At 45.3% G+C, this 26,144-nt stretch overlaps 1 long non-coding RNA gene across 11 annotated transcripts in view; it reads right to left on the reverse strand.

The window, feature by feature from the left end:
* Positions 1-4,640: 4,640 nt before the first annotated feature.
* Positions 4,641-26,144, reverse strand: part of LOC124098615 (uncharacterized) — a 44,903-nt gene continuing 23,399 nt past the window's right edge. For 8 of the 11 annotated variants that reach the window (XR_009227644.1, XR_009227645.1, XR_009227640.1 and 5 more), the window contains 2 exons: positions 20,119-26,048; positions 15,739-17,089 (listed from right to left, as the gene is read on the reverse strand). This is a non-coding gene — a long non-coding RNA (uncharacterized LOC124098615). Of the gene's footprint in view, positions 6,062-15,738; positions 17,090-20,118; positions 26,049-26,144 lie in introns of those variants that run through there. The other 3 variants (XR_009227647.1, XR_009227643.1, XR_009227638.1) reach the window with 3 other exon arrangements.

A 26,144-nucleotide genomic window follows, 5' to 3' on the forward strand; every position in this document is an offset into this window, starting at 1 on the left:
AGACGACAATATAACTAGAGTGCTGTAGTACATTATGATGACTATAAATTATTAATACGATTCAATTTTAAGAGGTAGCTAAATGCTCACTAGAGTATTTTAAAAGCAAAACAATCTCAAGGCATCAGCTTGAGTTATGCAAAAACAAGTTGGTAAAATATTACAAAATAAGGAGGGGAATCATTTGTTCTCGGCTCTAGGAGTGGCCTTAATTGCTGACTGGTCTTCTGGGGTTTTTTATTAATGTTGTTGGTTTTTCAGTTATTTTACTTAATGTCAATAAAATTAATGACTACTAGGAAGGCCGCAGCAAGAGAATCACTTGAGCTCACGAGTTGGATACCAGCCTGGGAAACTTGTGGAGACCCCCCTCTAAAAGAAAAGAAAGGTAACAAAACAAAAACCAAAACACATCTCTTACTCTGTGGTCAGGAACGTTTTCTAGACGCATCATTGGATTGGTCATTTTTTTGAGGAGAAAATATTGGTAGTAGTTACCTACCGGTTGTCTTACTACGGCCACTATTTCTACTACCAAATTTTCTCCTCCAAAATACACTGCCACCTCTTCACTCTATTGGAGAATTGTGTATAACGAATTAGACTTGTTCCAAAATTCAGTCATAAAATCATAACTAGAACTTTCCAGGGCAAATGTGAATATTTTTTACAATTCTGGACACCTTGACAAACAGCTCTCTTATAAAAGTTATGACTCTTCATACTCCCACCTGAAATGTAAGAGAAAATCTCACAGCATTCATACCAGCACTAAGTGTGATCATTGTTTAATCTTTTCTAGAAGATTTCTTTTATACTTTTCAAAATAGCATATATACTCATTTAAATACAGCAGCTTCTTACAGTATGAGTTTGCATTTCTTTGAGTAATATAGGACATTTTTAAATCATGTATAGTTCCTCTGTGATTTTTTTCACACAGTTTCTTTGTTCCGATTTTTTTTTTTTTCGTTTGGGCTCCTTTGGTGAAGTTTTCTGTTTTTTTTGTTTTGTTTTGTTTTGTTTTGTTTTGTTTTGTCTGTGGGAGTGGTACCTTTTCTTAACGGTATACTTGAACTCCATGATTGCTTCCTTCATTTTGCAAGTGTTTACTGAGTACCACAAGGTATAAGGCAAAGTCATCTAAGCACTGGAAAATACAGAAGAAAGAGTCTTTCCTCTTCTGGAGCTTAAATTCTAGTAGTATTTGTGATAAGTAATTGTGTTAAGATATAAATACAGGGCGGTGTGTTTTTTAATGGCATGGGTTACATAATGGCTTCATGCAATGAACTCTAAGCACGAGGCTTAGCTCTGTGTTGGCACAGCACTGCGTTAGGCTGAGCGCACACACACACACACACACACACTTCTTTTCCTTAACCAGTGGCTAACCTGGATTGCCACCCCCTCCAAAAATCCTGCACAGACCCGTTACTGACCTTGAGCCACACTTCTCAAAGAATCTGCACAAAGCTCCGACGTGCTTTCCTCTGTTGAAGCTGACCCCGAGCAAGATCAGTCCTCAAAAATCTAAGCCTCAGAATTAGTCAGAGCAGGAGAGAATTTTAGGCTTTAATATTTTGGCATAAACAAAACAAAACAAAAAAAAGCAAATCAGAAACTGGTCGCCTTCCAAGGCAGCCTGGGGTACAGATTCTGACCATAATAGGCCTCAAGGGCGCAGTCGCATTCAAGCCCCCCAAAGAATTCCAGACCTTCCTACTCAGACTGGGCGTGCTTCCTGGTAAAGGGCCTTTCTGACACAAGACCCGAGACTCCTCTTGTTCCAGAATCCCTGAGCTCACCTCAGACAAAGGCAGGTGTGTATGTCCCTCCTACCAGCCTCAAGTGGCTCTGCTCTACCTCCGCCGGGTGCTTCTAGAACATTGGTTCATGCATCCTTTGCATGGCTCCATCTCTCACCCCTGCGGCCTGTGCCCAGCCCTCAGATCTGCCCCTCTGTGCCTACACACCTCCCATCACCTCCTTCCAGCTGCACTGTCCTCCCCCTTTGCCCCATGTGCTGTGGGACAACTTCCCCATCTTTCCATGATGCAGACCCACACACACACACACCTCTTTCTTTGGCCTCCTTTGTCTCCTTACCAAATACCTCTTCCACCTCCTGCCTTTTCCCACTTCCTGTGGTCCACTGGAGATGGTGGGTGTAGCTGGCCTTCCTTTCGCATCCCAGGGGTCCTTCCCATCCATCGCCTGGCCTTCAGTGCCTGCTCTCCACATGATTGACACTTACCCAAGGGTAAGCTTTGTGCCGCAACCCTAGACCTCACCCAAGTCTAACCCAACACCTGTTCCCCCAGCAACTCACAATATCTCCAAGCACCATCTCTCCCCAGGGCCATCTTTGTCCTCTACTAATCTCTTAACTCCCGATCTTTCCAGAACCTTCAGTCACTCAACCCCTGTCTATATTTGCCAGCCCTTCGCCCTCTCCTACTCACCCTCCCTGGAAGGCATCGTCTATTCTGCCCTTTTCAGAACCTTGGATTCCTCCTACCCGCTCCCATATTAACCAGTAGGACAGCTGGGCCACTGTTAATGGCCACCGTCCACTCTGACCCCTTTGCATTTGTCAATGCCCAGGCCACTCCTTCCTCCTACAAATGTCGGTATCATTCCCTCCACCTGCCATTTCTACTTCCAATTCTGCCCCTCCCCATCTCAGCCAGAGGTGGGAAATTCCACCATCTGTCCCCATCCTGGGGCCACAGGAGACTGGACCTATGGTAGTCACCCGCCTTAAGAATGCCTAATAAAGCCAGGCACGGTGGCCCACGCCTGTAATCCCAGTGGCTCAGGAGGCTGAGGCTGGAGGATCGCGAGTTCAAAGCCAGCCTCAGCAACATCGAGGCACTAAGCAACTCAGCGAGACCCTGTCTCTAAATAAAATACAAAATAGGGCTGGGGATGTGGCTCAGTGGCCAAATGTCCCTGAATTCAATCCCAGGTACCAAAAAAAAAAAAAAAACAGTCCACCTTGTTGGAAGCATTGAGTCGCTTGCTGGAGAGTACTGCAAGACAATGCTGAGGCCCAGGGACCCCAGCAGCCCAAATCCACAGCAGAGGAGAAAGGCCCTGCGAAAGTCAAGTCTTCCAAGGAGTGGAACGAAGCAGACATGCCCAAGGGGAAGAGCAATGGTCAGAGCCTGAGGATCTGCTGGACAGCTTTCCAGTTCCCACGAGGTCATCCTGAGATCCCCTGACCCCACACCACACACCCCAACCTCTCCTGAGCCAAGCCGGCTTGTGTTCCTTGCCACCGAGCCACCCTCCACGGAGACACCTTTGCACACAGCTGCTGGGTGTCCCCACCGCCCACGTCTCCATTCTTTTCTTCCACCGGAATCTGTTTGCCCGTTTCTATTGACACCGTCACACAGAGCACACAGAGCCTGATTTTTCCCCTTGAACAAATGCTTCCTGGCTTCGTCCCAAAGAGAACAAGCGGCCACCCCATGACTTAATCACACAACAGGTGAGCCGCTCCGTGCCAGCATTGACACCAACTCGTCTCCGACCTGCTCCAGCGCTCTGCCCGCTAGAGTTTCCCAACAGCAACCCACTCGGACGACTTTGTAGAGGATCCAGAAGTCTGTCGCACCTGTGGCCCCAGAGCAGCGGGAGGCATCTGGCTGCCAGGGCCAAGGCCCGTGTAGGAAGAAGGGGACAAAATGTGTTCAAGTGAACATTCTCCTCAAATCAGTTAGAACCTCAGCGAGGAGATTAATGGTTTCCATGGCAACCAGTAAGCCCGGGAGCCTGGGGAAATCTGTAGCTTTTTCAAAACTCCTGGGGACAAGGGTACCCACCCTTGAACACACCCGTTCTGCCACAGGCTAGAAAAAAAAATGTAGACTTTCTTTTTCTTTTTGGCAGTACTGGGGATTGAACCCAGAGGCTCTCTACCACCTACCCACAATCCGCAGCTCTTTTTTTATTTTTAATTTTTATTTGGAGGCACGGTCTCACTAAGTTGCCAAGGCCAGCCTCAAGCCTCCAGCCTCCATTTCCCAAGTAGGTGAGAACCACGCCTGGTTTCAGTGAACTTTTCCTTACGCGTTTTATGTCTCGGTCTAGAATGATCAGTCCTAGAGAAAATTTGCTTTTTCGCTTTGGGGGCCTCTGATTGTACACTATTGTGCTGCACCCAAAGACAGGAAGTTCCTACAACTGTTCTGTCGGAGGAGGTCACGGTGCAGAGGTATGGTGTTAGAGTCTGTAAACATCCGGCAGTATGGAAGATGGTCTTGCCTGTTTCGTTGGGTCTTGCCCATCATCCTTTTCTCTCCTCCTCCCCTGTCTCCCACTCTCGCGACCCTTGTCCGGCCACTCACTTTCAGATAAAACACTAAGTGTCACATGACTGTGGACTTGAATATAGCCTCTCAGGAGCACTTCCAAGGGAAGGGGACTCGCTCTGGCAAGCATTCAGCTCTAACCAACGGCAGGTACTTTTCCCCTTTGGACAACAGCTTTGGAATCACAAATCATCTTACACAGATTTCCAGTCCATGCAGGCTCCCTGGCAGCCCGTTCTTTCAGGGACACTATTTGAAATAAAGACTGGCCATCCAGAGCAGAAACAGCAAAAGCACATTCTTTTTGTTTCATTTTTTTTTAATTTTGACTTTTTAAATTTTTGCCACTGATACATTAAAACATTAAAAAGTACATATTAAACTGATGTGGGATGAACTCGGGTAGCTGGAATGGTGTCTTCTGGTTCAACACATTTGATCCCATGCACAGAGCCCTGGGTTAGGAGTCTGAGTACGTGTCAGGGCACCACTGCCAAATGGAAGCCGTCCCTGGAGAGATGGTTCTCTTTGTTCTAACTCACCGTACATCAAGCCAACACCTGCCCTTCTCTTTGGCACAGTACACCAAGATCTGCCTAGGGGAAGGGCCCTGGGCAAGTGATTGGCCTTGAATTCCAATCTATGTTCCTTCAGCGAAAAATAATTTCACTAACACAGAAAGATATTCCCAATCTATGGATAACTAAAATATTAGTTTTGTAAAAGGTGCACTCCAGGATTGGACTAGAGGAGGAGGTTGGGGTGGCAAAAGTATATGAGGAAAATAACACAAGGAGGCTTTTGCAATAATCCAGAGGTGGTTGTGGCCTGGACAAGTGCATTGGAAGGTGGTAAGAAGCATATACATTAATTGAATTCTGATTAGTTGGATTGTAAGTCATTGACATTTTCATGTAGGTTAGATGAAAAATCTTATTTGGGTCCAAGCACTCCTCCCTTTATATGTGTGGGACTGGATGTTCGTCATTGTAAGCTAAGAGGGAGTGACCAATTTACTGTATCAGTCAGGATAGGTTAACATGAGCATACATAACAAACAACCCCATCATCTCTATGGATTAAATAGGAAGTTTATTTGTCTCTCCCTCTTCTGCTCAACACAAGTCTGTTCACCTGTCACTCAGGCACCCAGGCTGATGGAGGCTCCGTCTCCACACATCTTCCACAATCACCACCAAGGTGGGAAGGAAGAAGCTTGGTAAATTGCCTCACTTCTCACATTTAATTGGCAAAGCAACACCTACCTGTTTTATCAGTTGGCTTGGTTAGCATGAGTCAGTCCCCCAGATAACATTTGACTGATTAAACCCAGTTTCAGAACAAAAGAGTTTGATGGTTCCATTAAGGAGAGGCACCCAAGCAGCCTCTACCTACAGTAGTCAACACACCTGCCCCCTCGCATTCCAACCCACAGATGTCAATGGGAATGTGTGTGCACAGATGGATGGATGGATACACATCTGTATACGGTACTGGAAAAGCCAGAGACAACCGAGTTAAAATGTTTATGGACCCTGTAAGAAAGTTTTCTGAATAAACACTTCACAAAAAGAAACAGGCTTGGAAATCACACAGACCTAGCTCTGTGACTAGGCAAGATACATGACTCAGCCTGTCCACTTTAGCAACCTCATATATAAAATCCACATGATATCCACCACGTCCTGTTGCCGACAGATCAGTCCTGGTCTCCCCATGTCCATCCAATAACAAGGACACTGTTTTGAGAAAAAGGAAAAAGAAGATTGATGGCTTTGCTAGCAAAGCAGAAACACACGGGACTCCTGCTCCAAAGGCTGCGATTCTGCCCATCAGCAGGAAGGGAGGGGGAGGCTCTTAAAGAGGTGATTCAGAGGCTCCATTCCACACGTTCTCTGTTGGAGTTGTAAGCACTTGTTAATCGGGGAGACAGTCATTTCTGAGATCTTCTGGTAGATCCCCACAGTTCCTATGGTGGGTGGGTGTGTATTCAAGGACAGATAACTCTGCCTAGGATGGGGAAGAAAGGTAATCCTGTTTCCCCTGAGATTAGGGAGGGGGAGAGATCAGTGAGGAGCAGGGAGAGAGGAAGAGAAAGAAACATGTCCATTTAAAAATAAATTGTAGTGGCAGAGCAGCAAGGGCTATATTCAAAGCATAATGTGGACCCCTGTTTTTGTTTTTATTTATTTATTGATTGATTGATTGATTGATTGATTGATTGGTACTGGGACTTGAACTCGGGGGTATTCAACCATTGAGCCACATCCCCAGCCAGATTTTGTATTTTATTTAGAGACAGGTTCCCACTTAGTTGCTTAGTGCCTCAACTTCTGCTGAGGCTGGCTTTGAACTTGCAATCCTCCTGCCTCAGCCTCCTGAGCTGCTGGGATTATAGGTGTGTGCCACCGTGCCTGGCCTATTACAGTTTTGTTGTAAAATAAAGTACCTAGAAACACTGCAGCTAATCAACAAGTGGTAGTCAATAAGTGGTCTGTTTCATTTTGTTAACTGAAAAATATATATGGTGAATACTTGCTTTATCTTGTTAAAAAGGGGCATCTATAAACATTCCTACTAATCAACATTTCTCATTAAAAGGATACTGGCTAATAAACATTTTCTTACAATGTTGTTAAAAGTGCATGCTAGTGTTCAGGAATACCTTCTCTGATTTCCTTAAACTGGGCCATTTGAACATTTCTGGCTGCATTTGAACGAGAGTAATTAATTCTGATGAAATATTAGGGATAGCATTCCGCTGTCATCCACTAAGCCTTGGACTCATGAATAAATTTTAACTTTGGAAGTAATTGATGTCTTACACTATTAGGTAGCTATTTATGTGGTACCCTCAAACATTTCACTTTGGAAACAGGGTGAAGATTTTAACTGATCTTCAAATCATTCAGCAATGCACGATTTACTATTCCAATAAGATGGCAAAAGCTGTTGTCCAAGCAACTAAGAGTTTCATTTAATTTTATGTAGTCCTTTTTGAAGTGTCAATCTCCATTCACTGGATGGTGCAAGCTTACCCTCAGGCCCCCATTCACCGCCTTCCCCCAAAATTCCTTAGGCAAATGTTTCAACTGCTATTCCAATTTTAATCAGTCCATTATAGGTACACAATAAGTGTGTGATTAGCATATGGTGAGGGATATGATTACAAATGATTCTTCACAGAACATTTTAAATTGCATCTGTCATAAAAATGGATTCCTTATGGAACCAGTCCAAACGAAAATAATGCTTTCTGCTCTGGGCCTCTAATAGCGTCTGCTTCAGTGCTCGGATATGCAAATCTGAATCTAGAATAGCATTCACCTACCCCTGTGTCTAGACCTATGGGTATCCCCGTGGAGATGGAAGCTCTTGGGATAATTGACCAGCCATGGACCATTGTGCTTTTTTTGGTAGATGGTCCGTGGCTGAGTTTAGTCTCTGTTGTTTTTGTTGACACACAGAACGTGTATTAGCCATATTATGAGTTTGTGAGAGATTGCATATTACACCTCCTATTTAAAACAATCACTGAAACAAACAAAATTCCTCTGATCATAACATATGGGAGTTCAAATTTCCTGTGACCCCATGGAAATTTTTAGTGAGTGCACGTTAATGACACCCAAAGGACGCCTGATAAAATAGGCCAGAGAGAGAAGGTGACACGATTTAGTTCTCCTCCCTAATCCATCATTGTTCCCAACTGGCCACGAAAAGGATTCTTTTCACCCTGAATTTTTGATAACAGGTGCCTGCAGGTCATTGGTTGGCTTTTAGCAAAGTTTTCTTTGGCTGATGAGAAACTTAGCAGGTGAGCTCCTTCCTATTCTTCTTCGTCTCTGGGAAGAGGAAGAAAGATGCTGAAGATAAAAGGTACAAGCCTAATTTGGCTTGGTGGCACCCTGTGTCCCTGTGTTAGATGAAGTCTGTCCGAGGTGGGAGAAGGGGCCCTGGATCAGCTGCTCTCTTAAAAATGGGAAAGAAATGCCTAGGTTCTCTACTGGGAAGGGTGGGGTGGTCCCTTCCAGCAAGGGTGGGGCCCATAATCCTTTTGATTATTTATTTACTTATTTGGTACCAGGGATTGAGCCCAGGCGTGTCTAACCACTGAGCCACATGCCCAGCACTTTTTATTTTATATTTTATTCAGAGACAGGGTCTCGATAAATTGCTGAGGTTGGCTTTGAACTCATCATCCTCCTGCCTCAGCCTCCTGAGCCTCTGGGATTAGAGGTGTGCCCCACCGTACCCGGTGGTCCTCGGTTTCCTCACCCCTCCTGTTCAGCAGGGCCAGCTGTATCCATGTAAACCTGGACTGGTCATTGCTCTCTATCAGTAAAATTAGATGTCAGAGTCTCCGTGGTGGTGGACACGCTGACTGTCCCCTACTGCACAAACAGTGATTGCATAATGAAAAAGGCAAAGTATTTTGGGAGGCCAGCAGACCACTGAAGGTGTCCATCATGAAGAAAAAACACACCTGCCTTTCTTTTTATCCTTTTTGTTATTGCCGAGCTATCGGTAGACAAAGACTGACTTAATTCCTGGAGCCTGGCAGGACTTCCTCGTGGGAAACAAGGTCCTTTAACCTCTCTGCGCCTCACATGCATCCCAGGGAAGGGGAGGCAGGTCACACCTACCCTGCCCACGGCTGGCCAGGGTGGGTTATGAGCATCAAATCAGATGTGAATGAGGAACAGCGGGACGAGCTGTCATCCCCACCCAGTGTCAGTCAGTGTCACTTAGGCTTCAGAGGGACACCCGGCACCCGATGCCATTTTAGCCAATTAGAAAAGATCTTCTGTGGGGGGCGAGGCAAAGCGGCAGGATTCCAGGGTGGGGCTTCAAGATTCCTTCATTGGGGATCTGCCCACACCAGAGCCAGCCAGATACCAAGTACAGGGCAGCCCCCTGCCCACCCTCGCTCTCCCCCCTGGCCCCCGCCCAGTTTGCCCCACTGAGAGCATCAGGACCCCAGACCTTCCCCATTCCCTGCCCTGCCCTCTCCTCTGATTGGCCTACAATGAGACCTAAGAGATCAGTCTGGTCCCTGCCCTCATGTGGGCTTAGGACAAGTGGTCCACAATTGAGAGAGGACCCCAATAGGAAGGAAGAAAGGATTTCATAGCCTCCTACAAATCACCAAAGCAGACCTGGGAAATGTGCCCCCGACCCCCTTCCTTCCATGGCCCCCATCTGGCCACTGCCCCGGCTTCTTTGTCTTCGAAGGAACGCAGCCTGGACTCTGTGAAACACCTACCAGTGAGGGACGCCCGATTATCAGGTGCACCGACTGCATGGTGTAAACGTCTGTGCTGTTTTAACCTCCAGCGGCCCTGGAGATCCAAAGTCACGGCCTCTGGGCCTCTGGGCCATGAGGAGGTCAAGCACCCGTCAGCTTTGCTGCTTCTTAGCCAAGAACAGGTCCTAAGAAGTAAGGGCATCCTCTCCCCCCTCCACCTTTTGTTTGAGGGCCATACAGTTGGCCCTTCATATCTGTGGGTTCCACATCCATGGATTCAACAAACTGTGGATCAAAAATATTCAGGAAAAAAAGCTTACATCTGAGCTGAACATGTACAGATTATTTTTCTTTTCTTTTTTTTTTTTTTTGGTACTGAGGATTGAATCCTGGGGTGCGCTACCACTGAAGCACATCCCCAGCCCTTTTTTTTATTTATTTATTTTTGAGACAGGGTCTCACTAAGTTATCTAGGGCCTTGCTAAATTGCTGAGGCTGGCCTCTAACTTGGGATCCTCCTGTCTCAGCCTCCCAAGCTGTGCGAGATTACAGGCATGAGCTACTGTGCCTGGCCAGACTTTATATATATATTTTTTAACCTTGTCATTATTTCCTAAACAAACAAGGTAACAACTGTTCACATAGTACTTGTTCTAGGTATTGCAAGTTATCTAGAAAGGATTTGAAGTATGAGGAAAGGTTATATGGGTTATACACAAATGCTATGCTATTTTGTATAAGGCACTTGAGCATTTTGTGGATTTGGGTATCTGCTGGGGTCCGGAAAACAGTCTTTTATAGACACCAAGGGAAGGCTGTAGAAGATAGAATTCAGATTTGTACACCTCACTGTAAAATGCTGATGGTTCCCCGTTGGCCAAGGAGGGTATTCACTGATTGAGATGAAGAATAGACCCAAATTTCTGAAGTATCAGCCCTCAGAAGGACGAGAGCTTTGCACAGAGATCTACGACACATAGTGTGTGTCTCTGCCCAGGAGAGCTCAGAGAGAGCAGAAGCAAAACGTGTTTCCCCCATACGGCATGTTGTTGAGACCTTGCTCTTAATGGTATAAACCTTTGCAAATCCTCTAGATTGAAAGATGAATTGAGGGAAGCTGGTGTGTATAGCAGGAGGCATTTCAGGATGCCTGAGGATAATGTGACAAGCCCAGAGACTCAGGAGCAGAGGAACCACACGGAGGGTCCTGCCAGAAGGGGCAGGTGCAACTGCTGCTGAAGACTGTCCCTCAGACGGTCCTCTCTGATAATCACTAAGCCAGGCAGCTGCCCAGCCCAAGCCCACCTCGGGGCATCTGTCTTCACTCCCCCCGGGGAGCCTGCAGATGCCAACAGGGCCCCGCTGAGACTGAACTTGACTCATGGTTGTGTTCCCAGCGCCTGACCCCAAGCCAGGCACACACATCCACTGCGTGAACAAGTAAATTAACTAATGCGTCTGTGCAAAAGAGCCCCCTGAAAGAGCTCCGATTGCAGGATAACGAGAGGCATCCTTGTTCGCTTTTACAAAGGTGTCTTACTTCTGTCACATACCTGGAAGTACGTGATCGCAGAGTCCTACTGTGTCCAAGCTGGGGGGAATCTCAGATATCAGGTAGTCTGACCAGTGTGATCAATTCCACGGAGCATCACCTTCACTACGTATCCAAATAGGACCTTAGCAACCTGAAAGGAAATCATTTCCATGGGGAGCCCAAGGACTCCCAGAATCCAGCTAGACATGATGGTCCCTCTTAGGAGACCTTTTCAGATCTTGGCATTGTAAGTGCCTATTTGGTCATAAATTCTAGAAGTTTCAGGAGTGTGTTCATGGAAGGGAGACAGATCAACGTAGATTTTTTTTTTAATTGTATTTATTTTAGGTTGTAAAGTTATAGGTAGCAACAGATAATTGTTTCAAACTTCCCAACATTTACAAGGAGATGTTACACGCAAGACCCTCCAACAGGTCCTCAGCACCACAGGGATCTCATGGTAGACTCAGTTTCCCTGCCACCAGAGACTCTCAATTGCCTGAGCAACCAGACAACTAGGTACAGACGACCCTGATGCAGGTTGGACCACAGCACCCACAGCACTAGGGGATCATGTCTCAGAGAGAAGAGGACGTGGAAGGACTGGGCCTGGCAGGTTGGGAGAGGGGAGATGTACCTAGGCCTCAAAGGTGGGCGGAAATTCGGCAGGTAGATAGAAGAAGGCAGAGAGGCATGTCGCATGAAGGGATCAGAACTAGGCAGAGCAAGGATGGGCAGGAAGTTTTTATCCCGCATCAATCACGTGTTGGACATTTGAGAGATGTGACCTCATTTTACACTCACAACAACCCAGTAAACTGGGTATCGGTGCTTCCATTTTTCAGAGAAGGAAACTGAATCTAGGGAAGATTAATAATGTGCCAAGCGAGGGTCAAGGTTACGTAACACACCTGGGGCAGAGCCAGGTTTAAAACCCTGCAGGAGCCGGCCGCAACAGCACACACCTATAATCCCAGCCACTTGGGAGGCTGAGGCAGGAGGATAGCAAATTTGAGGCCAGCTTCAGCAGTGAGGGAGGTCCTAATTAACTTAGCAAGACCCTGTCTCAGTATAAAAAATAAAAAGGGCTGGGGATGTAGCCGAGGAGCACAGCACTCCTGGGTCCAATCCCCACTACCCAAAGTGATAGTAATAATAAAACCCTGCACGACTGACTTCAGCACCAGTGTTCTTTCTACTTACTGAGCTGAAGGGAGATAGCAAGCCACAGAGGGGCACCAGCTCAGTATGGCCGGAACATGGGGTCAAGGGGGAAAAGATCACATAGGGAGAGGCTTGAGATAACAGGAGACGCTAGAGGAAGAAGACGGGGAAGAGGAAGAACAAGGAAGGACTTGGTTTCTGTTTGCTGTTGTCGTTTTTTAATTTGTAGACGGACAAATACCTTTATTTTATTTATGGGGTGCTGAGGATCCGACCCAGTGCCTCATGCAGGCGAGGCGAGCGCTCTGCCACTGAGCCCCAGCCCCGGTCCCTCTGGTTGTTTTCTAAGATGAAGGAAATTAGAGGAAGGCGCTAGGAACACAGGTAGAAGAAGTATTAGCTTTGAAATTTTAAAAGGAACATCTTCCTCCTCAAACGGGATGAAAGAACAGAATGAGAAATTACTCCTGTTTAGGGGGCAAAGGGGGGTAGAAAGAAATGGGATGTGGAGGGAGGGCTTTCTCAGTCCGTGCCGGGAAGAGGTCTGTTCCGGGGAGAGGGGGACAGGGTCAGCTCGGGCTTGGGCAGAGTGGAAAAGCCTCCGAGCAGCTGTCGTGGGAATCTGATAGGGAGCTAAAAATGGAGTTGAGGGAAGATGCCCTGGGGCTCCGGGAGAGTCCAGGGCAGGAACGCACAGGGGGTCCGATTACCCCGGGGTGCTCAGCGGGATGCAGCAGTTTGGGATCAGGAGGAGGAGAAAGTGCGGTCCGAAGAGAGGCAGTGGGAGGTCAAAGGGGAAGAAGGGAGGTGCTTTTTGAGAACCTGGCCTAATCAGCTCACCACGGAATCCAAACTTGAGAGGGAGGGAGGGGTAGAGACAGCCAGGATGGGTCCTAGATGCCAAAAACAAAGGAGAGGCTCCAGGGTCCCAGGTGAAGGCAAAGAAGCGGCTTAGCAGGAATAAACTGAGGAAGGGCAAGGGTGGGGCCTCCCTCAGGGCCAGGAGACCCAGGGAGTGGCTGTGCCTGAGTGACAGAGATGCTCAGGACTGGGACGTCCCCGGGACTGGGGAGGTCAAGGAAGTGAGGGAGGAGGCGCAGAAAGGCCCAGGGCCCTGCAAGCAGAGGCGGAGAGCAAGGGAGGGGCGGGAAAATTGTGCTCTCTATGTGTACTGTGGATTGAAACGCATTCTGCTGCCCTGTATAATAAATTAGAATAAATAAATACATTTTTAAAAAATAAAGCTTAAAAAAAAAAGGAGGCTCGGCTTGATTTCTGGTGAAATAAAATCATTCCCTAGTATATGTGGGGGATGCCAAAATCTAATGCTCAGATCCCTTATATAAAACGGTGTCGTTCCTCACTGGTGCTGACCTCCACCCGCCCCTGAAATAGAAAAGAACAGTGAAACAAACTCCAGAGGATTCTCCCACGGAGAGGAAATCTGGAAAAAATCTGCACAGGGAGAGGGAGACAGGAAGGACAGCAGAGGGAGAAAGAGTAGCAACAGCATCGTGGATGTCGCAGGTGAAAGTGCCCAGGCCAAGATTTTCAGGTTTGGAAAGTGTCCTCTTTGACCCCGTGCCTTAAACAAAGCCAGTGGCCCTTCTAGCCTATGTCCTGCACTCACTCTACAGAAAGGACCTCTGGGCATCATGACCCCTATTCACAGCAAAAGCCCTGGACCCACCCTGAGGCTGCATTGGTCAGCAGCTCCTGATCCGGGACAGGTTCCACCACCCAGCCCCAGGTGTTCTCTCTCCAGAACAGGTGTGACTCCTCTCCATTGGCCCTTGGAACACAGGTTTAGACCGCGGATGAGCACCACCACCCCGCGCCAGGCCTTGCCTACTTCAAGAGAGCATCTAATAATGGCTATCACTTAGCAGCGCTTTGTCCACGCAAGGCATGGGCTAGACAGGGCCTTGGAGGTCGTTCAAGTCCATTCTGATTTTTCCCATAACATTTTCACCCAAAACTGTCCTGTTGCAGCTTAAATACCCGCAGAGCCTGAGAACTCACTCCCCACAGGACAGGCAGATGGCTCTGTTGGAACCTCCTGTTCTCAAATCTCTGCTCTTTCCTTCACAGTCACGCACGACCAGCTCATTCCTTTCCTATCTGACAGGAATCTGAAGACAACCCTGGCATCTCCACCACAGGGCCTCCTTTTCAGGACAAGTGTCACCAGTCCTTCCTCTGGGCTCTCCTGCGACTCTTGCTGGGACTCCTTCACCGTCCAGCCTGTTCCCCCTTGTCAAGGTCCCTCTTAAGGTGTGTGCCTGGGCACCCGAAGTGGAAAGTGCTTAGAAAATGCTGCCTTGTGCCCGGCACTTTCTAAGCCCTTTGTGGATATTGACTCATTTCATCCTTACAAGAATACAGTGTGCTGTTTGCACCTTTATTATCATCGTTTTGCATATGGAGAAACTGAGGCAGAGTGGGAAATCACCGGCCCAAGCGCACTACCAGCAGCAGAGTTGCAAGTCAAGTGCGAGCCATCTGGATGAGCTCATGACCCCCGTGCCAGCTCTCACACTTGGCAGCCACTGGAATCACCTTAGGGAGTTCTAGAAACTACCAAGCCTGTGATCCACCCCTCGAGATCCTGATTTCATTGTACCACACGCCATCTGGACATCCAAACTTTTAAAAGATGTCCAAGGGGACCCTTAGGCAGAGCCAAGACAGAGAACAACTGTTCTCTGCTGTCAAACTACCACACCCCCCAGGGCAGTCTGGTCTGTGCGGGATAGAGTTAGACTAAAGGGGTGCGATGGAAATTTCCAAATTTCCAGATCCCTGGTAGAGGATAACACTGGGACAGGCTCAGGCATGGGTGACAAGAGCCAGCCTCTCAGGAAGGCTTGGTAAATAGAACATCACTCAGGTGACACAAAATCCCCTCCCCACCCAGGAGGCTAGCTTCAAGGACTTGCTCTGTAAGGACTTTCACTAGTCATAAAGCCCGCCCTGGGCACAGGGCCATCATCTCTCAAGTTAGCAGCTGCCTCCATGGTCGTCAACAGTTCAGCTTCCCGACCTTTCAGGAGCTCGAGGTGGACGGAGAAGGGAGGCAGTCTCCCCCACTTCCGTACTCTCCTCTGGATTGACTGGAGATTACTACAAGGAAGCCCTGAGCGGCCAGGTCCGTAGGTGAGGACAGGGTCCCTCTGCCTTCTAACTGAGCACATCCTCCAGCCCCTTAGCTGTTTCATTCGTTAAAGAGAGACCCCGCACCCCCCACGTCCTCTGATGGTTGCTGGACACGGCTGTCCAGTTCCTTGATCTCGCTCTTAGTCTGGTGCCAGGGCGCGGGATGAGGACTGACATTGAGCTACTTTTCCTGCTTCCTCTGCCCAGAGACAGCTCCGAAAACCCCAGCCAGCCATAGCGACCTGAATGTGAATAAAAGGGAGACTCCCCCCCTCACCCCCACACCCTATTAATATTTAATGCAAACATCTGAATGCAGATTGACTTCACTTTTTATTCTCTTGCCTCCACACCCCTCTCTAATGTACAGGCTTTTCATCCAAGACAGCAGTGGTCCTTCATCCGCTAGAAACGGGAGCGAGGGTCAGAGGGGCGAGGGACTAACCGAGCGGCACGTGGTTGGAGCAGATCCTACAGTTTCCAAACTCTGTGTTTCCAGGACTTTTCCCAATGAGAGTCTATATCAGAGGCATTTATACTGTACAGAGGGTCACAGTGACTTGCTCAACTTGCGGGAGGAATTTTGCCAACAGGGATAGAATATTATTAGCCTGGAAGCCCCTGAAAAATGATCTACTCCTCAAGCTACAAACCCTCTTTTTCTACAGCTAAGGAAAAAGCAGACTGATGGTTCAACCGGCAGCTCTGTTCCCATTTGTCCACAATCTATGAACCTGGCTACTTCCTGGTTTATGTTGCAAGATTGAGGTGCAGAGGTTGAAGGGGGCGGTTAAATTTTAAAATGGGATCAAGCAAGGCAAAAGTGGTTAGAAAAATAGTCCCTTGGTTGGGATGGCAAAGGGTTAAAGTGAGCATCTGAGGAATAAGAAAATTGAACAGATCTGGGGAATTTATGGAGTTGTTTAAGTTTCTGCTGAGAAAGCGGGGCTAGTACAGAGTCTGCGCACTGTAAGGGTATTGTAAATAGAAGTCCTGAGAGGTAGCTATGATTTTTGCAGAGAGTAATGACGATTCCAGCAAACGTCTATTTACTATTGGGTACATTTCAATTTTTGTCTGTGTTTACACACAAACATCTAGCCAGTGGCCGTGAGAGCTGGTCCTCTCCCGTGTGAGAGGGGTATGTTGCATACACCATGCAAAGGACCAGGCTGGAGAACAAGTCCATGAACACAGGGTTTCCTAAACCCTCCCAAGACATCTGCCAAGACAAAGATGCTGTAATTCTTTGGAAATTGCATTCTAGATTTATAGGGAATATGTATAATTCAGAACAAAGGGATTTAAAAAAAAAAAAACCTAGTGGCTAAACAGTGAATCTAAGTTTACACAGTGAGTCAGGGGTACAGCCATGGACAGAGCCACTTCCCCTCCACCAGACTCCCTGCTCCCCCTGGGCCACTCTGCCTGTGATCAGGATGTGTTCACCCATTATGATGGCAGGAGTTCACAGGACACAGTGATGACTGACCGAGGTGACCCTGGACTCACGATGGTGGGTTTTACTCCTCCCGCTGTCCAGTGACATCATCCTGATGTCCAGTGACATCAGGCTAGGGGAAGAAAGCAGAGGGAAGAGGGACCAGGCAGGTGAAGGAGAAAAACAGGGCACAGTTGCAGGGAGTTGGTCTCCGATTGTTGGATCTAGAAATTAATCGCAAAAACCTCAACTAGAAAGTATAATTAGTAGCGAAGCCTACTTCAAGCAAAAAGGAACTTAATTTACATTCTTTTCTTTTCATATTTTTTTCAGTTGTAGAGGGACACAATACCTTTATTTTATTTATTTTACATGGTGCTGAGGGTCAAACCCAATGCCTCACATGTGCGAGCTAAGCCCGCTACCCCTGAGCTATGACCCCAGCCCCTTTATATTCTTGATACTTGTTTAATAGGAAGAAAGAGAGTAAAACTCAAAACACCTCGACTGTAACCATAGAAGATGTTGAAAAGTAAGATGTATAATGGTATCAGGGAGGGTGGCTGCTGTTTCTTTCCCTCTCTGAGAGCCAGGCTTGGCTAAAGTGGTACCTGACTCAAGTGTTGAGAGCCATGGAAACAACCAACAAATGCCATCTTCTGCAGTTTACAGCTTGGTGCTATTGGAAGGCAGTGGAACTCTAAGAGATGGGGCCTGCTGGGAGGTGTTCAAGTCATTGAGGGTGTGATTGTGGGAATTCAGTCCCTTCCTGACTTTCCCTCTTCCCAGCCATCGTGAGGCAAGATTTGCTCTGCCACTCCCTCCCCATCATGCTGCCTCACCACGGGTCCAAGAGCAACAGAGCCAATCAATCATGAAATGAAACCTCTAAAACATGTAAACCCAAACAAACCCTTCCTCTTTATAAGTTGATTATCTCAGGTATTTTGTTAGAGTACTGGAAAACTGACCAACACACCAGCCTTTGACAGGGGACTGTTTGTTCTACAGTGTCAGCTGAATCACAGTGGGTGCACTCAATATTATTTGGAACTCTGCCTTATCAAAGACTTGCATATTTTTCCACAGGGTTGCTGGAAGGCTTCATGGAGAATTTTACCTTTCTCATGTGAAAATAGTGTGAGAGATACAAAAATAACAATCATGAAAATAACTGTCAAGAAGGAAGAAGAATGGGCCTCCCATGCAGTTGGGAACACCTATCCAACATTATGTATGTTAGGAATACTCAAGGTATTTTTTAGGAAAAATTCAAGCAGTTTCTTTTTGGCTGAGAGAGGTCACAAGACAGTGGTATTTTCAATCAGAGGCACTTCTGAATATGGAGGGGGTGGGTGACAAGGATGTATAGTTTGCATATTTAGCAGCAGCAGATACAAAAGATTAAAAAGCAAACAAACAAGAATCTCACTGATTGAAATCTGCTCATGCTATAGTCAGCTCCTTAGAGAGCTTGTGAGAAGTAGGGGGATCTCAGGCCTCACCAGGACCTGGAGAATCAGGATGCATGTTTTGTCAGGATCCCCAGGGGATTCTTAGGCACATCAAAGTCGGAGAACTTTGAAAGGCTCTTTTCTATGTATCAGCAAACACATTTAGCCCAAACCCACCACAGTGTATTGGAAAAGAAATTTCATATCCAACAAGAATATTGGGATGTTGGAGGAATAGTTAACAAGAGCCACTCCACTTTTTCCCAAGTAATCTTTTTTGGTTTTGGCACTGGGGATTGAACCAAAGGGTGCTTAGACCCTGAGACACATCCTGTCCTCCGCTTTTTTATGTTGTACACAGTGCTCAATATTTCAATAACTTTGTGCTCGTTTTCATGAAGAATTCTATGTGAAGTTTGCTACTATTGCTTAAATTATGGGATTTGACTTTTGGCCCAGTTTTTCTTAACTATCCTGAGCATCTATGCCTTGAATCTCTTCCAATATAGGACACATCTACACACGTTCGCAGATGTATCATCACTAGGATTTGTTTTTGCCACTTGTTACTTTGTGATCCCGTCTTGCATTTGTTAATGGAATCCACCCAAGAATATTTTTATGGCTGTTCCAAGGATGACCCATCCTGGCTTGGGGTGGCTTAGCTTACAGGTCTCCTTCCTTATTTGGGTGGGCGGAGAGAACACGTCTAATTCTTCACTTTTATAAATACAGATTTGGTGAATATGATTGCACAAAGCCCCGATTTTACCTGGGATATATTTCCCCAAAGAAATAAGGTACAATTCCCAACTTCAGGGATCTTTTGAGACCGTGTGGGAGACCAAGATGAGTCTGACCAATGGCTGTGGGGACATGGCGGTCTTGCCAGGTGAGCGTCTACAAAGTGGAACCTAAAAGGATGAGTTAGCCTGGCATGGAGAGCAGAGGAAGGAGCCAGTGTCCAGCACTCAGTGGGAGGGTGTGGAGAACATTCTAGAAATTTGGGGTGGTCAAGGCAATGAAGACACATGGCTAGAGAGAAAGGAGAGGGTTGCCTCAAGGCTTCCATAAACTAGGGTGTGTACAGAGGAGAAATTCCAGGTAGCTATTAAAAGTTCTGTTCACAGAGATTTTTATGATATTCAGTGAAACAATTCATTCAGTGAAACAATTTCTTGCATATCTGCTAAGCACTGTAGATATTCCTGATCATATGCCCTAATGACACTAGAAAATTTCTCTGGGTGAAAACAGTAAAGACAAAGGAAAAAAAAAACTTTATCCATGTAGATTCTCTATAATCCCAAATCACAGAAAAAAGACTGAATGAAAATGCACTAAAATATGTATTGAAGTTTTTCTTTAAAAGATGGGTTATATTCTTATTTTTCTTTGTATTTTTCTGTTTTCTAGATCACATTTTTATCCATGTTTTATATTTCCCTTTTTTTAGGAATCAAGATTATTTTAAAATTTTGGGCCGGACCCGGTGGCACACTCCTGAAATCTCAGCTTCTAGGAAGGCTGAGGCAGGAGGATCACAAGTTCAAAGCCAGTCTCAGCAATAAGTAAGGCACTAAGCAACTCAGTGAGACCCTGTCTCTAAATAAAATTCAAAATAGGGCTGGGGATGTGGCTCAGTGGTCATGTGCCCCTGGTACCAAAAAAAAAAAAAAATGAGGGCTTAAGATAATATTTCTTTTGTAAAGGAAGAAAGCACCCAATAACACTCAGGAAGCACTAATGCCTATGTTGTTCAAATTTTTCATCATACATTTTATTCACAGATAACCTACCAAACTATCTTCAAGATGACCCCAGCCTGTATCTGTAGTTCCAGCTACTGGAGGCTGAGGCAGGAGGATGGCTTGAGTCCAGGAGTTTGAGGCCAGCTTGAGCAACACAGCAAGACCCTGTCTCAAGAAAAATAAATAAAAATTAAAAGTCTAAAAAGAAAACATAAAATTAAAAATACCCAAAATATGACAAAGAAACAAGTTCTTCAGCCTTTCACAGTAGTCCTAAACCCCGGGAGATTAAGCTCGACCATGGAATCACCTACACCTACTCCCCAGCCTCTGATTCCTATGCCTCACTCACCTGGCCTGCCCATGGCCTGAGCTGTCATTCACACCAGACTTTGGTATCTGCTCCACAGGTTTCTGGAGTTTTCTACCCAATGCTTAGTGAAGAATCATACTGGCTTCCACCCTCCGCCCCACCCTTGCCGCCCAGGTTCACGCTGTCGGGTTGATTGATAGCACCTGGTGATCAGCACTCCTCACCCTGCTCCTGCTTCCTGGTCTCCCCAGCTGCTTCAGAAGTAAGACACTCACCTCCACCCTTCCCGTAAGTCCCTGGTTTCTGTCTTGCTGTGCCTTTCCTTGCTGTATGCAAATGACAACTCCAAGCTGACATCATCCAGGACTCCACAGGATGTGGCAAGTTACCAGAGTTTGACATCCATTGCTAACTGTGAGATTTTTTCAATTTCCAGCTAATAGCAACATCATTGAAAGTGGGGGCCCTTAGGGAGAGGTTTATTTTTAAAGATGACAAATAATATTCACATTGAAGAAAAACAGGCATTTGATAAAATCCAGGAGACAATCCTAATTTTTTTTTAAAGAGTGACAAAAAGCTTCAAGACCAACAGACATTATATCAAACAAGGAAATAGCAAAGTGGTTTCCTTCAAATATGAACTAGGGCAAAAATGTCTTCTTCACCAAAGTTATTCAATCTACTTTGGCAAGTTCTCACGAATGCGATAAGACAAGAAAACTTAAAAAGGAATCTCACCATCGGAAGACTAATATGTTTACATATTAAAATGACTACACCTGAAAAAGGGAAAGATTCTATCTTTAAAATCTATTATAAGAACTAGGACAATTTGATAAGGTAACTACATGCAATAAATTTATGAAATTCAAAGGTTCTTATTTATGTTAGTAATAGCCAGTTTAGAAATGAAATGGTGCTGAACATGGTGATATACCCATTTAATCCCAGCGACTCAGAAGGCTGAGGCAGGAAGATCAAGAGTTCAAAGCCAGTCTGAGCAACAAAGATAGACCCTGCCTCAAAATAAATAAATAAATAAATAATTTTAAAAGGAAATTGAAAAATAATCTCAATCAACATAGTAAAAAACACAAAATATCTTTGAATCAATGTAACAAGAAATAGATACAATTTATGCAAAGTAGGCTACAAAATTTTACTAAAAGACATAAAATGTTCCTGGATGAGAAACTCAATAAAATAATATATGTCTTCTAAAAGGATATGATGATTTTTTAAAAATTCCAATTGGAATACCAAGAAAATGTCTGGGTGCTAGATAATGTTAACATTTCCATGGAAGTTACCAAAAATATTTAAAACTAAAATGATGAGAAAGCTTGCCCTTCCATACATCGACACTAATGATTAAAGCCATTGTAAACTCTGTAGAATTGCCACAGGAACAAATGGATCAGTGGAAAAGAACGGATCCCAGAAATAAGAACAAGTACCATATGATGCATTTATCATCAGTTTAAAGAGAGGAAATTGATTGCTTCATATATGCTGTTGGCATCACTGGAAACTATCTGGGAAAAAATAATTTAATTATACATATCTCCTTTCCCATCTCCTCTTTAAAAATAAATTTCAACAGAGAGTAAGGATTTTGATATCAAAAATAGGTAATAGAAGTTTTAGAATAAAATGGGGAATGGGAGAGATGCTTGCTTGAAGTAGAGAAGGTTTTAAGCAAGAGTGTCAGAAGCCAAAAACAGATCGAGAGCTTTGACTACAAGAAAAGTCATCTGTGGTGTCATGGTGTCCATATGACAAAAGATGTGGACCACTAAGTCAAAAGACAACGAATAGGCTAAAAGGAAATATTATAATGATATGGCAGCTGGAGAGCTATAAATCAATAATTTAAAGATACACCCCCCCCCCAAATATGAAAAATAATAGGCCAGTCCCAGGAAAGGAAATGTAAATGTTTAAGGTGTTCTCCCATTGCCAGCGATGGTGTGAGCTACTCAATTTTGGGAAAGTCAACAATCAATATGTATTAAAATTGGGCATACCCCAGAACCTCACTGCAAGATATCCATCCTCTAGAAGTAAAAGCTTGGGTGTTTCTATGTACAGGATTCCAGTTGTAGCATTGTTCCTGGTAGTAAAACCTGGAAGCAAGTTGCAAGTCTGTCAATCAGGGATGTCTGAATAAATGGTAGCAAATTTTCATAGGTAGTGGTACGTACCTCTTAAATGAGTTCGGTCTCTATACTGATCTGGAAACTTGTCCATGCTATACTCAAAAGTGAAAAACATTCACAAATATATGTACAGTAGCCCCCTCTAACCTCAGACCTCCAGCAGATACCTGAAACTGTAGATAGTGCCAAGCCCAGTATGGTCCACTGCTTTTTTATTCCTATCCACACCCACACCTATGATAAAGCTTAATTTCTAAATTAGGCACAGTGAGAGATTAAAAATAGCAATAAGACAATTATAGCAACATACTGTAATGAAAGGTATGTGAATATAGTCACTCTCTTTTTCTCCCCCCAAATCATCTCCTTATACTGAACTCACTCTTCTTCTCCCTGTGACGGTGTGAGATGATGCGATGCCCTCGTGATAAGATGCACTGAAGGGAAAGACCCAGACATGGAGACATAGCGTAGGCTACTGTGGACCTTCTGATGACAGGCCAGGACAAGGATGCCTATTGACCATGGGTAACTGAAACCCAGAAGCAACGGCAGCTGTACGATGACTCCAGATCTCTAAAGCAAAACCACCTGCTATGCAATTCATAAAATATTTCTATAAAATAAGAATACAGAGGGTTCATGTGCAATTCCATGATTATGGGTTTGGGAGAGTGGGGAGAAACCAGGAGGGATAGGAGGGGTTGAAGTACTTTTTATTTGCTGTTCTGTGTTGTTTTGTTTCAACCTACCTGGGAGGCTCTTATAATTTTTGGAAAAATTATAAACATTATTTTTTTAAAAAAATAATTTCTAAAAAAATTATAGAATTATTACTTTTGAAAAAATTTTTCTTCCAGGGATTGAACCCAGGAGTGCCTAACCACTGAGCCACAATAAATTAACTTATTTTTATTTTGAGACAGGGTCTCTCCAAGTTGCTTAGGACCTCGTTATGTTGCTAAGGGTGGCTTTCAACCTGCAGATCTTCTGCCTCAGCCTCCTGAGCCACTGGGATTAAAAGTATGCACCACCACACCCTGCAAAAACATATATTTTAAAAAAACATATAAAAGGCTTTAAAAAAAAGTGTGTACTTGTAGAAAGAACACTGTGTGTTTCTTATGCCCATAATCCAAAGCAGAAGCATGTACAGAAGAGGGGAAACCCAGCCTCAGCTGTGCATGTGGGGAGAGGGAGGGAGGAAGGAATGCTTCCGTTGGGTTTCAGGGCAGACATCCACAGGCTGCCCAAAAGGTGCCATCAACCCACCAAGTCACCAGGCCTAGTCACACAAGCAGCACCTCCCCATGTCATCTCTCCTGCTTGGGAGCAGAACAAAAGTCCTAAGACCCGTGTCAGGTCTAGTTCTCCACTCCAAGGTCACAATGCTGATCCCTGTGCCCTTGACCCTGGGGCCTACCTATCCCTTAACCTGTCTCTTTAAAGAGAAATTATATCTCAGCCTCTTATAAACTCAAACTTGTGTTATGAAGTTCCTTTTAAGAAAGGAATAACAAATATGCTAGGATCCAGTAACATTTTGCCTACCCAGTGCTGTGCACTGGTTAATGACCTTCAGCTTACCCTTGACTGCCTTCCTGAGGAATCACCCGTTCGCCTGCTGCATACTTGGCTAATCATAAACTAAGGAAAGTGGTCAAATTCACAATAGTGCTTGTTTAAAAACAAAATTTTTTTTTTTTGGGGGGGATTACAGCTTATCTCACACCCCATTTGATTATTCATTTGTTGAATTAAATTAAAGAGGAATTTGAGAGATGCACAAAGAGAGGAGATTTTTACTGGAGACTTCCATCTGGGGAGCAGATTTACGAGGCCTTTTTGAGACCCAGAATAACTTTCCTGTGATGAAACACAAGGCAGAACTAGCCCACCAAACCGAGTGTGTGGGGCCCCAGGGAAGCCAAAACGCAGAAAGATCCCCAGAGAGAAAGCCCCGTGGGGTTTGGGGCATCATGGTTGAGACCCAAATAAAGCCAAACGTTTTACAATGAGTTCGTAGAACTGGGTTATTCTTTAGGTGCTGGGTGTCTTGTGGGGTGGGGGGATTATTTTGGTTTTTTGGTTTTTTAATCCTATGACTTCTTAACCAGGCATCTGGGCAGGACATTGAAAGCTCAATTTGAAATACAGGGAAGGAAGTGACAGAGGGTGATGGCGCAGGGCAGGTGCCAGTCTCAAGTGAACATGTGCAGAATGTTTTAAAGACACAGATGAGCTGGCAGAGCCCCAGCATCAAGCCAGAGTGGGTCACTCCACCCTCCACAGCCTCCCCTCCAAACCACATGTCGGCCAGTAAACAGATCAACTGCTCAGTGTGCCCTGAAATGGGATTACAAAAGGGTGCTTTAACAGCAAGATTCCTGCAAAAAGAAAAATAACTTGTCCTACAAGTTGATTGTCAGCAACATTTTCCAATCTTTTTTTTTTTTTTCGCTTTGCTATAGAATACAGAATATTAAAAGAGTACCCCCAAAGGGCTACTCTGCGAGAATGGAAAGAGTTTTACTCATCAGTGCTAAAGATGACACAGGACATAAAAATGAGCAAGACTGAAGCAGGGACTTGAACAGATATTTGCACACTCATGTTCGTGACAGCATTACTCACAAGAGCCAAAAGATGCACTGGTAGGTGAATGAAGAACATGTGGTAGAGGCGAGGCGGGGTGTACCAGCAGCTCAGGAGGCTAAGGCAGGAGGATGGTGAGTTCAAAGCCATCCTCAGCAACAGCAAGGCACTGAGCAACTCAATGAGACCCTCTTAGTAAAATACAAAATAGGGCTGGGGATGAGGCTCAGTGGTCAAGTACCCTGAGTTCAATCCCCAGTACCAAAAAAAAAAAAGGAGAAGAAAAAGAAAGTGTAGTGTGCAGTATATACATGTGCTGGATCTTAGCCTCTTTGAGAAAGGAAATTCTGACACCATGCCATGGCATGGATGAACCAGGGGGGCATTATGCTAAGTTAAGTCAGCCAGACACAAAAGACAGCTACTGTATGATTCTACTTGCCTGGGTACCTCCTGCCATCCAATTCAGAGAGATGGTAGCCAGGGGTTGGGGGAGAAGGAATGAAAAATTAATGTTTAATGGATACAGTTTCAGTCTGAGGTGATGATAAAGTTCTGGAGATGGAGGGTGTTGATGGTTGTACATGAATTACCTAATGCCACTGAACTGGGCACTTTAAATGGTTAGGATGACACAATTCAAGTTATATATATATTTGCCACAACGAAACAAAAAGCAATTGAGGTCACATTGTGCATGAATTCACCTGGCCCCACTTGAGCATCGATTCCTTTAGAAGCACAAACACAATCAAAGCCACGCGTGAGAATCCGGGATGGACACTCTGCTTCAGGCCTCGGAAGTTGGCTCAGTGGCTGAGCGCTCATCCAGCATGGGAGGCCCTGGGTTCCATCCTCAGCACCACAGAAGAATCTGATTCAGGTGTTGCTCACGTGCTGTCAAATATCTCAATAAAAAGGAAAGAAAGAAAGTATACTCAATTCTTTAAATGGTTCCCTCCCCAAGTTTGAAGTCCTGAAGATAGAATACATACTTCAAAAAT

This window comes from Marmota monax, unplaced genomic scaffold, assembly GCF_021218885.2.
Source record: "Marmota monax isolate L192 unplaced genomic scaffold, Marmota_monax_Labrador192_F-V1.1 WCK01_AAM20220418_F8-fsc00029, whole genome shotgun sequence".
NCBI lineage: Eukaryota > Metazoa > Chordata > Mammalia > Rodentia > Sciuridae > Marmota > Marmota monax.